The sequence below is a fragment of the Mya arenaria genome, chromosome 17 (genome assembly GCF_026914265.1).
Source record: "Mya arenaria isolate MELC-2E11 chromosome 17, ASM2691426v1".
Taxonomy (NCBI): domain Eukaryota; kingdom Metazoa; phylum Mollusca; class Bivalvia; order Myida; family Myidae; genus Mya; species Mya arenaria.
Window position 1 is genome coordinate 15,629,110 of NC_069138.1, and position 13,038 is coordinate 15,642,147.

General features: G+C 45.3%; 1 pseudogene; it reads right to left on the reverse strand.

Moving 5' to 3' along the window:
* LOC128223110 (uncharacterized) overlaps positions 1 to 13,038 on the reverse strand; it is a 41,709-nt pseudogene that overhangs the window by 27,566 nt on the left and 1,105 nt on the right.

Sequence of the window (13,038 nt, forward strand, 5' to 3'; positions counted from 1 at the left end):
TTGGATTGACCTTGACCCTTGAGAGCATAAGCACCCAGTTTGTTATTTTAGCTGGCATGTTACCAGATCATGAATATTGTTTTGAATTATATTGTCAATGCATACATTCAATAGATGGACTTGTTCTCCGTCCTGAAATGACTAACACAAACCAAAAGTAGTCACCTCTAGCAGTTCTAGGCTGCTCTCGATGCCGACGGCGGCCCGAGGGATGAACACGACATCAGAGCATGTCCGGTGTCCAACGGCGACACATACACTGCAACAAAGCTCGTCGTGGTCGCCACAGAACAGCTCCAATATCTTACCCTCGTGGTGGTTGCACCTTTCCACCAACTTGGGCCGCGTGTGCGTACTCTTTGGCATCTGTTTACCTGTTTAAATGGGAACAAACTGACAGAAACAAAATGATAGGTGAATAGAAGCGCGGAAAAGATTTTGAACGAAAAATAATTGGAACTTATGAACGTTCGGGAAAAATAAACACCAACTACCGTTATGAACGGTCGAAAAAAAATATGCGCACAACAGTCGTTCTTGGTAAGTTATCAATCAACGCGACTGACCTATGATCTTGTGAATCTTCGTCACAAGGAATTTCTGGTGGTCGTGCACGCATTTCTCGCACAGGTGCTCGTTACAATCCTCACAGAACTTCGTGGCGTCCACCTTCCGGTTTTCACGACCGCATGGCGTGCATCCTGGCTCCCCCGATTCCTGTAAGATCACGTGAGATGCAGTGGAAAGCTTAAAGTTGCACTCTCACAGAACGTGAGAGTGCAGCTTTAAGTGAAATGAGTGAGGTAATATGCAATAAGTTTTAGTTAATGGGGTTTCATAACGTGACTTTAAATGATGTAAAGTTAGGTGAGAGAAGAACAGGTTGGATGAGATAAGGACATCTGGGATGAAATGGGGACGGGTAGGGTGAGAATGGGACATGTGGAATGAAAAAGGAACAGGTTGGTTGAGTGGGATGAGATTAAGACATGTGGGATGAAATGTGGACAGACGTGAGATGAGGCCAGTTGGATGAGATTGAGGCTGGTTAAGTCAGTTGGGAACGGATGGGAAGAAATTTAGATGTGTGGTATAAGATAAGAATATGTTGGATGAGATGGAGATAGTGGAGTTAGATGGAAACACTGGGATGAGATGGAGACAATGGGATGGGGAAAGGTAGGATAAAATGAGGACATGTGGGGATGAGATTAGGAAATGTGGAATGAGATTAAGATATTTGGGGTTGAGATTAGGACATGTGGGGATGAGATTAGGACATATGGGATGAGATTAGGACATGTGGGATGCGATAAGGACATGTGGGGATGAGATTAGGATATATGGGATGAGATTAGGACATGTGGGATGCGATAAGGACATGTGGGGATGATATTAGGACATATGGGATGAGATTAGGACATGTAGGGATGAGATAAGGAAATGTGGGGATGAGATTAGGCAATGTGGGATGAGATAAAAAAATGGGTGATGAGATGGGAAGGTGGGATGATATTAGGAAATGTGGGATGAGATTAGAACATGTGGGGTGAGATAAGGAAATGTGGGATGAGATAAGGAAATGTGGGGATGAGATTAGGAAATGTGGGATGAGATAAGTAAATGGGTGATGAGATGGGAAGGTGTGATGAGATTAAGAAATGTGGGCTGATATTAGGAAACGGGGGTATGAGATTAGGAAATGTGGGATGAGATTAGAACATGTGGGATGAAATTAGGAAATGTGGAGGAAATGTGGGATGAGATTAGAACATGTGGGATGAGATAAGGAAATTGGTGATGAGATGGGAAGGTGGGATGAGATAAATAAATGTTGGCTGATATTAGGAAACGAGGGGATGAGATTAGGAAATATGGGATGAAATGGGGAACGGTGGGATGAGTTGGAGACGATGTGATGAGATGGATACGATGTGATGAGAAGACGATGGAATGAGATGGGACGATGGAATAAGTTGGAGACGATGGGAATAGAAGACAATGGGATGAGATGGAGACGGTGAGATAAGATGGAGACGGGGGATGAAATTAGGAAAGGTGGGATGAGATCGGGACGAGTTGGATGAGATGGGAAGAGGTGGTATTAGATTCTTTCAGGGTGACCTTAGTAAGGTAAGACGAAATGAGGATAGCGATTGAAGTGGAGTGAGGTGAGATGCTTTTACTTTACATCATTATCATCATCATCTTCGTCGTCGTCGTCGTACCCTGTCGTCGTCGTTCTAGTTATTGTCAAGAAATAGTGATTTCGTGGAGCACGCGTTAAATTTTAAATAAAAGTACATGTATAATTATTGAATATTTTTATCTGAAACGCCAGAAACAGTCCACCAGATGTAAAGGGGGCGAATTGTAACGATTGGTTGAAGTTCAGAAAACGAACGGCATACGCTTGCATACGAATCATTACGAAGCGTAAATAAGACATTCGAATCCACGCGAATCATAACGCATCTAATTTTCTTGAGTAGTTTTGAGTATCTCAACAGTTTTGTGTATTTCTTGAATTTTATTTATAAAAGGAGGAGCCGAAATATCAAGATGATTAGTTATTCCTTCGTCAAAATGGAAGATATACAACGCCTGATGCTGGCAGTATGTGGCCGCTATGGACCACCAAGAAGTCTTCCAACAACAACTTAACATCAACCAGGTCATCAGAGGCCGATTTAGGGGGAGATGAGGAGCCAGAACATGGTTCAAGTGTAGATGCCAGGATCTATAATGCATAAGAATTCCTGAAGAGGATGCAGGATTGTTCCATTGGATTTCCAGACCGACAGCCCTTCCCCAATGACACCGTCGACATGCCCCTTTTCTTGGTGGTGGTGGTGAGGGGAGACGCCTTAAGCCTCAAGGAGCACCTGCAGAAAACCCTATTGACAGAGAGCCCTAACCGGAGAGGAAATAATTCTAAACTACCGGTTATCCAGGGCTAGGAGGGTATCAGAAAACGCATTTGGCATTTTGGCAGACCGATTCCAGGTAATTATCTCTTTTTTTGCCAAACATACAGTCGAACTGCTTACACAACAAAAACCTTTATGTTTTGGTCCATAAATAATATGCTCGATAAGCATAAATTCGAACCAACCGAAGTTATCCAACCTATCAAAGTTCGATTGGAATTTCATTTAAGACAATCTTTTTTGCGTTAAATTTTTACGCATGGCAATATTTGTCTTCGGTCATTTCAGATACTAGTACACATCTCAAAGATGAACCACAGTCCATCCAGAGTGAGGCTGATTTTCAAGACATGCTGCATTCTCCACAACTTGATGAGGATGAGGTACCCCACTATGCAGAATGAAGAGAACAGAAGAGTCGACCTGGTTCTTGGGGGAATGGAGGAGAGATCGCAACTTGGAGGATACCAGGACTGTCAATATCAGGGGCTACAACACAGCAAGCAAAAAAGTGAAGATTGTGAGAAATACTTGAAGCATTGGATCATCTCTTCAGCGGGAAGTGTGCCATGGTAAGACAGGAGGGTGCCAGATTAGAGGTTTAAAACTTAAAATTGAGTGTTTTCGAAAATATAATTGTGAACTCAAAGTCTAATTAAAAAAAGAAATGTATCAAAATATTAATTTCAAAATATTGATAAAGAAAGGAAAATAAATATTTAACTTAAAAATGGTATGGAAGTCAATTGTAAATAACATCAAAACTTTGCAATATTGATTAAATTGGACCAATCAAGGGGAAATGGGTCTTATGGTATTGCAAAAGTGTAGACCCAGATCAGCCACCGCGCCTTCGACAATTCCTAATAAAGTGATTGAAGACACTACAATAGTTACCCGAAGTATTTGGACAAGAGTACAAGAGAAGTAATTATACTAAGACAAGAAATTCTACATAAAAAATATTTAATGAAAAAGGACTTCAGATGTTAATCAACAAATACAATGATACAAAAGCAGCAAATACAGTGATATATACATCACTGACAAAGTCTCTAGGTGCTTCACCGACTACGTGGTGTGATGGCCCGTGAACTGGATGAAGCATCCGGAGCAGACAACAGAACTGGAGCAGATAGGGGACGGGTGGCACCACGAAGACTATTATCCATGCTGTTTCCTTCTTGACCCGGGACATCTGGGTTCCTGGTCATTACGGACAGGTTGACATGAGGACAACAGCGCCTGAGTAAGAGAGGACGCCACGTTGGCCACAGGTGTCACAAAAATATACTTGTGCACTTACGAAACTTCAAAAAAGCAAAATTCGAACAGCAGTCAAACAGCAATACGACGTGGTGTCGAGTCGGACAAGGTTAGAAGGCAAATTGACCCCACCTGGTTTTCGCCAGTCGTGTACAGAGTCCGGTAACGGCCGGATGCGGAAAAACGCTTTCGGAAAGCTTCGGACGGTTCGGAAGCATGCGCAAAATTGCGCTTTTGTTCGCATGTTTACGTTTGTTAGCGCAAAATTTGTTCTCGCGATCCAACGCATTTTAGCAAATAACAGTAACCGTTCGTCACACTTAGTAAATCATTCGCAACAAATAGTTCCCCTACATTTACCTTTCGTTATAGTTTTTATAATTGTGTAACAAATTTTCAAACAGTTTCGGTCAAATTCACCAGAATTGACAAAATTACCCAATTCGCCAGGCTGTGTTTGATGGATTCGCCTATGTGTGAGGGGGCCTTAAAGGCGAACATATGCACCTGCCCATTTTCTTCAAGGAGAACAGATGCGCCTGCCAAATGTCTTAAAGGCGAACAGATGCAAATGTCAGCTGTACTGAAGGCGAACAGATTCGCAAGCCAATTGTCTAAAAGGAGAACATGTGCGCCTGCCAACTGACTTAGAGGCGAACGGATTCGCCTGCCAACAGTCTAAAAGGAGAACATGTGCGCCTGTCAACTGACTTAGAGGCGAACGGATTCGCCTGCCAACAGTCTAAAAAGCGAACATATGTGCATGCCAACTGACTAAGAGGCGAACAGATTCACCTGCCAACTGTCTTAAAGGCGAATATTGTGACTGCCGAATGTCTTAAAGGCGAACAGATGCGCCTGCTAGCTGTACTGAAGGCGAACAGATGCGCCTGTCAACTGTCTTAAAGGCTACAATATGCGCCTGCCAACTGACTTATAGGCGAACGGATTCGCCTGCCAACAGTCTAAAAAGCGAACATATGCGCATGCCAACTGACTTAGAGGCTAACAGATTCACCTGCCAACTGTCTTAAAGGCGAACAGATGCAAATGTCAGCTGTACTGAAGGCGAACAGATTCGCAAGCCAATTGTCTAAAAGGAGAACATGTGCGCCTGCCAACTGACTTAGAGGCGAACGGATTCGCCTGCCAACAGTCTAAAAGGAGAACATGTGCGCCTGCCAACTGACTTAGAGGCGAACGGATTCGCCTGCCAACAGTCTAAAAAGCGAACATATGTGCATGCCAACTGACTTAGAGGCGAACAGATTCACCTGCCAACTGTCTTAAAGGCGAATATTGTGACTGCCGAATGTCTTAAAGGCGAACAGATGCGCCTGCTAGCTGTACTGAAGGCGAACAGATGCGCCTGTCAACTGTCTTAAAGGCTAAAATATGCGCCTGCCAACTGACTTATAGGCGAACGGATTCGCCTGCCAACAGTCTAAAAAGCGAACATATGCGCATGCCAACTGACTTAGAGGCGAAAAGATTCACCTGCCAACTGTCTTAAAGGCGAATATTGCAACTGCCGAATGTCTTAAAGGCGAACAGATGCTCCTGTTAGCTGTACTGAAGGCAAACAGATGCGCCTGTCAACTGTCTTAAAGGCGAACATATGCGCCTGTCAACTGTCTTAGAGGCGAACAGATTCACCTGCCAACTGTCTTAAAGGCGAATATTGTGACTGCCGAATGTCTTAAAGGCGAACAGATGCGCCTGCTAGCTGTACTGAAGGCGAACATATGCGCCTGTCAACTGTCTTAAAGGTGAACATATGCGCCTGCCAACTGTCTTAAAGGCGAACGGATGCGCCTGCCAACTGACTTAGAGGCGAACAGATTCGCCTGCCAACTGTCTTAAAGGCAAAACATATGCGCCAGCCAATTGTCTTAAAGGTCAACGGATTCGCAAGCCAGCTGTTTTAAAGGCCAAGATATGCGTCTGCCAATTTTCTTTAGGGCGAACAGATTCGCAAGCCAACTGTCTTAAAGGAGAACATATGCGCCTTCCAACTGACATAGAGGCGAACGGATTCGCCTGCCAACAGTCTAAAAAGCGAACATATGCGCCTGCCAACTGACTTAGAGGCGAACAGATTAACTTGCCAACTGTCTTTAAGGTGAACAAATGAAACTGCCGAATGTCTTAAAGGTGAACAGATGCGCCTGTCTTAAAGGCGAATAGATGCGACTGCCGAATGTCTTAAAGGCCAACAGATGCGCCTGTCAACTGTCTTAAAAACGAACAGATGCGCCTGTCAAATGTCTTTAAGGCGAACATATGCGCCTAACAGCTGTCTTAAAGGCGAACAGATGCGCCTGTCGACTGTCTTAAAGGAGAACAATTGCGCCTGCAAACTTTCTTAAAGGCGAACAGATGCGACTGCCAACTGTCTTAAAGGGAACTGATGTGCCTGTCAACCGTCTTAAGGCGAACAGATGCACCTGCCAACTGTCTTAAAAGAGTACAATTGCGACTGCCAACTGTCTTCAAGTCGAACAGATGCGCCTGCCAACTGACTTAAAGGTGAACAGATGCGACTGCCAACTGTCTTAAAGGCGAACAGAAGCGCCTGTCAACTGTACTAAAGGCGAACAGATGCGCCTGTCAACTTTCTTAAAGGCAAACAGATGCGCCTGTCAACTGTCTTAATGCAAAGAGATGCGCCTGCCACTGTCTTAAAGGCGAACAGATGCGCATGCCAATTGGCTTAAAGGCGAAGATATGAGCCTGCAAACTGACTTAAGAGGCGAACAGATGCGACTGCCAACTGTCTAAAAGGCGAACAGATGCGACTGCTAACTGCCTTAAAGGCAAACAGAAGCGCCTGTCAACTGTACTAAAGGCGAACAGATGCGCCTGTCAACATTCTTAAATGCAAACAGATGCGCCTTTCAACTGTCTTCAAGTCGATCAGATGCGCCTGCCAACTGTCTTAAAGGAGAACATATGAGCCTGCCAATTGTCTTAAAGGCAAACAGATGCGCCTGACAACTGCCTTAAAGGCGAACAGATGCTCCTGCCAACTGTTTTAGAGGAGAACATAAGCGACTGCCAACTGACTTAAAGGCGAACGGATTCGCCTGCCAACGGTCTTAAAGGCGAACAGATGCGCCTGCCAATTGTCTTTAAGGCGAACATATGCGCCTGCCAAATGTCTTAAAGGCGAACATATGCGCCTGCCAACTGACTTAAGAGGCGAACAGATGTGTCTGCCAACTGTCTTAAAGGCGAACAGATGCGTCTGAAAACTGTCTTAAAGGCAAACAGAAGCGCCTGTCAACACGCCTGTAAACCGAATTAAAGGCGAACATATGCGCCTGCCAATTGTCTTAATGGCGAATATATGCGCCTGGCAACTGACTGAGAGGCGAGCGGATTCGCCTGCCAACTGTCTTAAAGGCGAACAGATGCGACTGCCGAATGACTTAAAGGCGAACAGATGCGCCTTTCAACTGTCTTAAAGGCGAACAGATGCGCCTGTCAACTGTCTTACAGGCGAACATATGCGCCAGTCAACTGTCTTAAGAGCGAACAAATGCGCCTGTCGACTGTCTTAAAGGAGAACAATTGCGCCTGCTAACTGTCTTAAAGGAGAACAGATGCGCCTGCCATCTGACTTAGAGGCGAACGGATTCGACTGCCAACTGTCTTAAATGAGAACAGATGTGCCTGCCAATTGCCTTAGAGGCGAACATATGCGCCTGCTAATTGTCTTAAAGGCAAACAGATGCGACTTTCACAATCTAAAAAGTGAACATATGCGCCTGCCAACAATCTAAAAAGCGAACAGATGCGCCTGGCAACTGTCTTAAGGGCTAGCATATGCGCCTGCCAAATGTCTTAAAGGCTAAAAATAGCGCCTGCCAAATATCTAAAGGGCGAATAGATCCTACTGCCAACTATCTTAAAGGCGAGCATATGAGCCTGGCAACTGTCTTAAAGGTGAAACAAATGCGCCTTTCAAAGTCTTAAAAGCGAACATATGCGCCTGCCAACTGTCGTTAAGGCGAACTGATCCGCCGGCAAGCTGTCTTAAAGGCGTGCTGTTGCGCCTGCCGACTGTCTTAAAGGAGAACAATTGCGCCTGCCAACTGTCTTCAAGGCGAACAGATGCGCCTGCCAACTGTCTTAAAGGCGAATAGATGCGACTGCCGACTGTCTTAAAGATGAACAGATGCGCCTGCCAATTGTCTTAATAGCGAACAGATGCGCCTGTCAACAGTCTCAAAAGCGAACAGATGCGACTGCCAACTGTCTTAAAGGCGAAAAGATGTGCCTGACAACTGTCTTAAAGGCGAACAGATGCGACTGCCAACTGTCTTAAAGGGGAACAGATGCGACTGCCAACTGTCTTAAAGGCGAATAAAAGCGCCTGTCAATTGAACTTAAGGCGAACAGATGCGCCTCTCGACTTTGTTAAAGGCGAATATATGCGCCTGCAAAATGTCTAAAAGGCGAACATATGCGCATGCAAATTATCTTAAATGCGAACATATGCGACTGCCAATTGTCTTAAAGGCGAACAGATGCGACTTTCACAATCTAAAAAGTGAACAGATGAACAGTTTCGCCTGGGTACTGCCTTAAGAGCGAACAGATGCGCCTGCCAATTGCCTAAGAGGCGAACAGATGCGCCTGCCAATTGTCTTAAAGGCGAACAGATGCGACTTTCACAATCTAAAAAGCGAACAGATGCGCCTGCCAACAGTTTAAAAAGCGAACAGATGCGCCTGGCAACTGTCTTAAGGGCTAGAATATGCGCCTGCCAATTGTCTTAAGGGCGAACATATGCGCCTGCCAATTTTCTTAAAAGCGAACAGATGCGCCTGTCTACTGTCTCAAGAGCGAACAGATGCGCCTTCTAATTGCCTTAGAGGCGAACATATGCGCCTGCCAATTGTGTTAAAGGCGAACAGATGCGACTTTCAAAATCTAAAATGTGAACAGATGCGCCTGCCAACAGTCTAAAAAGCGAACAGATGCGCCTGGCAACAGTCTAAAAGCGAACAGATGCGCCTGGCAACTGTTTTAAGGGCTAGCATATGCGCCTGCCAATTTTCTTAAAAGCGAACAGATGCGCCTGTCAACAGTCTAAAAAGCGAACAGATGCGCCTTCCAATTGTCTTAAACGCTAACAATAGAGCCTGCCAAATGTCTTAAGGGCTAACATATGCGCCTGCTAATTGTCTTAAGGGCGAACATATGCGCCTGCCAATTTTCTTAAAAGCGAACAGATGCGCCTGTCAACTGTCTTAAGGGCTAGAATATGCGCCTGCTAATTGTCTTAAGGGCGAACATATGCGCCTGCCAATTTTCTTAAAAGCGAACAGATGCGCCTGGCAACTGTCTTAAGGGCTAGAATATGCGCCTGCCAATTGTCTTAAGGGCGAACATATGCGCCTGCCAATTTTCTTAAAAGCGAACAGATGCGCCTGTCTACTGTCTCAAGAGCGAACAGATGCGCCTTCTAATTGCCTTAGAGGCGAACATATGCGCCTGCCAATTGTGTTAAAGGCGAACAGATGCGACTTTCAAAATCTAAAATGTGAACAGATGCGCCTGCCAACAGTCTAAAAAGCGAACAGATGCGCCTGGCAACAGTCTAAAAAGCGAACAGATGCGCCTGGCAACTGTTTTAAGGGCTAGCATATGCGCCTGCCAATTTTCTTAAAAGCGAACAGATGCGCCTGTCAACAGTCTAAAAAGCGAACAGATGCGCCTTCTAATTGTCTTAAACGCTAACAATAGAGCCTGCCAAATGTCTTAAGGGCTAACATATGCGCCTGCTAATTGTCTTAAGGGCGAACATATGCGCCTGCCAATTTTCTTAAAAGCGAACAGATGCGCCTGTCAACAGTCTCAAAAGCGAACAGATGCGCCTTCCAACTGTCTTAAAGGTGAAACAGATGCGCCTTTCAAAGTCTTAAAAGCGAACATAAACGCTTGCCAACTGTCTTAAAGGTGAAACAGATGCGCCTTTCAAAGTCTTAAAAGCGAACATATGCGCCTGCCAACTGTCTTTAAGGCGAACAGATTCGCCGGCAACCTGTCTTAAAGGCTTGCTGTTGCGCCTGTTAACTGACTTAAAAGCGAACAGATGCGCCTTCCAACTGTCTTAAACGCTAACAATAGAGCCTGCCAAATGTCTTAAGGGCTAGCATATGCGCCTGCTAATTGTCTTAAGGGCGAACATATGCGCCTGCCAATTTTCTTAAAAGCGAACAGATGCGCCTGGCAACTGTTTTAAGGGCTAGAATATGCGCCTGCTAATTGTCTTAAGGGCGAACATATGCGCCTGCCAATTTTCTTAAAAGCGAACAGATGCGCCTGGCAACTGTCTTAAGGGCTAGAATATGTGCCTGCCAATTGTCTTAAGGGCGAACATATGCGCCTGCCAATTTTCTTAAAAGCGAACAGATGCGCCTGTCTACTGTCTCAAGAGCGAACAGATGCGCCTGCTAATTGCCTTAGAGGCGAACATATGCGTCTGCCAATTGTGTTAAAGTCGAACAGATGCGACTTTCACAATCTAAAATGTGAACAGATGCGCCTGCCAACAGCCTAAAAAGCGAACAGATGCGCCTGGCAACAGTCTAAAAAGCGAACAGATGCGCCTGGCAACTGTTTTAAGGGCTAGCATATGCGCCTGCCAATTTTCTTAAAAGCGAACAGATGCGCCTTCCAACTATCTTAAACGCTAATAATAGAGCCTGCCAAAAGTCTTAAGGGCTAACATATGCGCCTGCTAATTGTCTTAAGGGCGAACATATGCGCCTGCCAATTTTCTTAAAAGCGAACAGATGCGCCTGTCAACAGTCTCAAAAGCGAACAGATGCGCCTTCCAACTGTCTTAAAGGTGAAACAGATGCGCCTTTCAAAGTCTTAGAAGTGAACATAAACGCCTGCCAACTGTCTTAAAGGTGAAACAGATGCGCCTTTCAAAGTCTTAAAAGCGAACATATGCGCCTGCCAACTGTCTTTAAGGCGAACAGATTCGCCGGCAACCTGTCTTAAAGGCTTGCTGTTGCGCCTGTTAACTGACTTAAAAGCGAACAGATGCACCTGTCAACTGTCTTAAAGTTTAACATATGTGCATGCCAACTGTTTTAAAGTCGAACTGATGCGCCTGCCAACTGCCAAAAAGTCGAAAATATGCGCCTGCCGACTGTCTTAAAATCGAACAGATGCGCCTGCCAACTGTCTTCAAGTCGAACAGAAGCGCCTGCCATCTGTCTTAAAGTCGAGCAGATGCGCAAACCAACTGTCTTGAAGGTGAACAAATGTGCCTGACAACTGTCTAAAAGGAGAACAGATGCAACTGCCAACTGTCTCAAAGTCGAACAGATCTTCTCTTAAAAGAAAGATCGCTCTTAAAAGCGAACAGATGCGCCTGCAAAATATTTAAAAGGAGATCATTTGCGCCTGCCAACTGACTTAGAGGCGAACAGATTCACCTGCCAACTATCCTAAAGGAGAACAGATGCGCCTGCCAATTGTCTAAAAGGAGAACATATGCGACTGCCAACTATCTTAAAGTCAAACAGATGCGCAATCCAACCGTCTTTAAGTCAAACAGATGCGCCTGCCAACTGTCTTAAAAGCAAACAGATGCGCCTTTCAACTGTCTTATCGGCGAACAGATACACCTGTCAACAGTCTTAAAATGAAACATGTGCACCTGTCAACTGTCATTAAGTCAAACAGATGCGCCTGCCAACTGTCTTTAAGGCGGACCTATACGCCTGCCAACTGTCTTAAAGTCAAACAGATGCGCAATTCAACTGTCTTTAAGTCAAACAGATGCGCAAACCAACTGTCTTAAAGGCGAACAGATGCGCCTGCCAATTTTCTTAAAGGCGAACAGATGCGACTGCCAACTGTCTTAAAGGCGAATAAAAGCGCCTGTCAATTGAATTTAAGGCGAACAGATGCGCCTCTCAACTTTGTTAAATGCGAACATATGCGACTGCCAATTGTTTTAAAGGCGAACAGTTTCGCCTGTCTACTGTCTTAAGAGCAAACAGATGCGCCTGCCAACTGTCTTAAAGGCGAACAGATGCGCCTGCCGAATGTCTTAAAGGAGAATAATTGCGCCTGCCAACTGTCTTTAAGGCGAACAGATGCGACTGCCAACTGTCTTAAAGGCGAACAGATGCGACTGCAAACTGTCTTAAATGCGAACAGATGCGACTGCCGACTTACGTGACGTTGAACACCGTACATCAAGTGGCGTTGAACACCGGACATGACGTGATGTTGAACACCATACATCGCGTGACGTTGAACACCATACATTACGTGACGTTGAACTTCATACATCACGTGACGTTGAACAATATACATTACGTGACGCTGAATACCATACATCAAGTGGCGTTGAACACCGGACATCACGTGACGCTGAACACCATACATCACATGACGTTGAACTTGATACATCAAGTGGCGCTGAACACTATACATCACGTGACGTTGAACACCATATATTACGAGGCGCTGAACACCGAACATCACAAGTCCGCCCGGTTAGCTCAGTCGGTAGAGCGTTGGACTGTTAATCGGACAACCAGGGTTCGATTCCCGGGCGTTGAACACCAAACATAACGTGGCGCTGAATACCATACATTACGTGGCGGTAAACACCATACATCTCGTGACGTTGAACGCCATACATTACGTGGCGCTGAACATCGAACATCACGTGGCGGCCTACACTATACATCACGTGACGTTGAACAACATATATCATATGGCGCTGAACACCGTACATTGCGTGGCGGTAAGCACTACAGATAACTTGGCGGTGATCACCGTACATCACGTGGCGGTGAACACC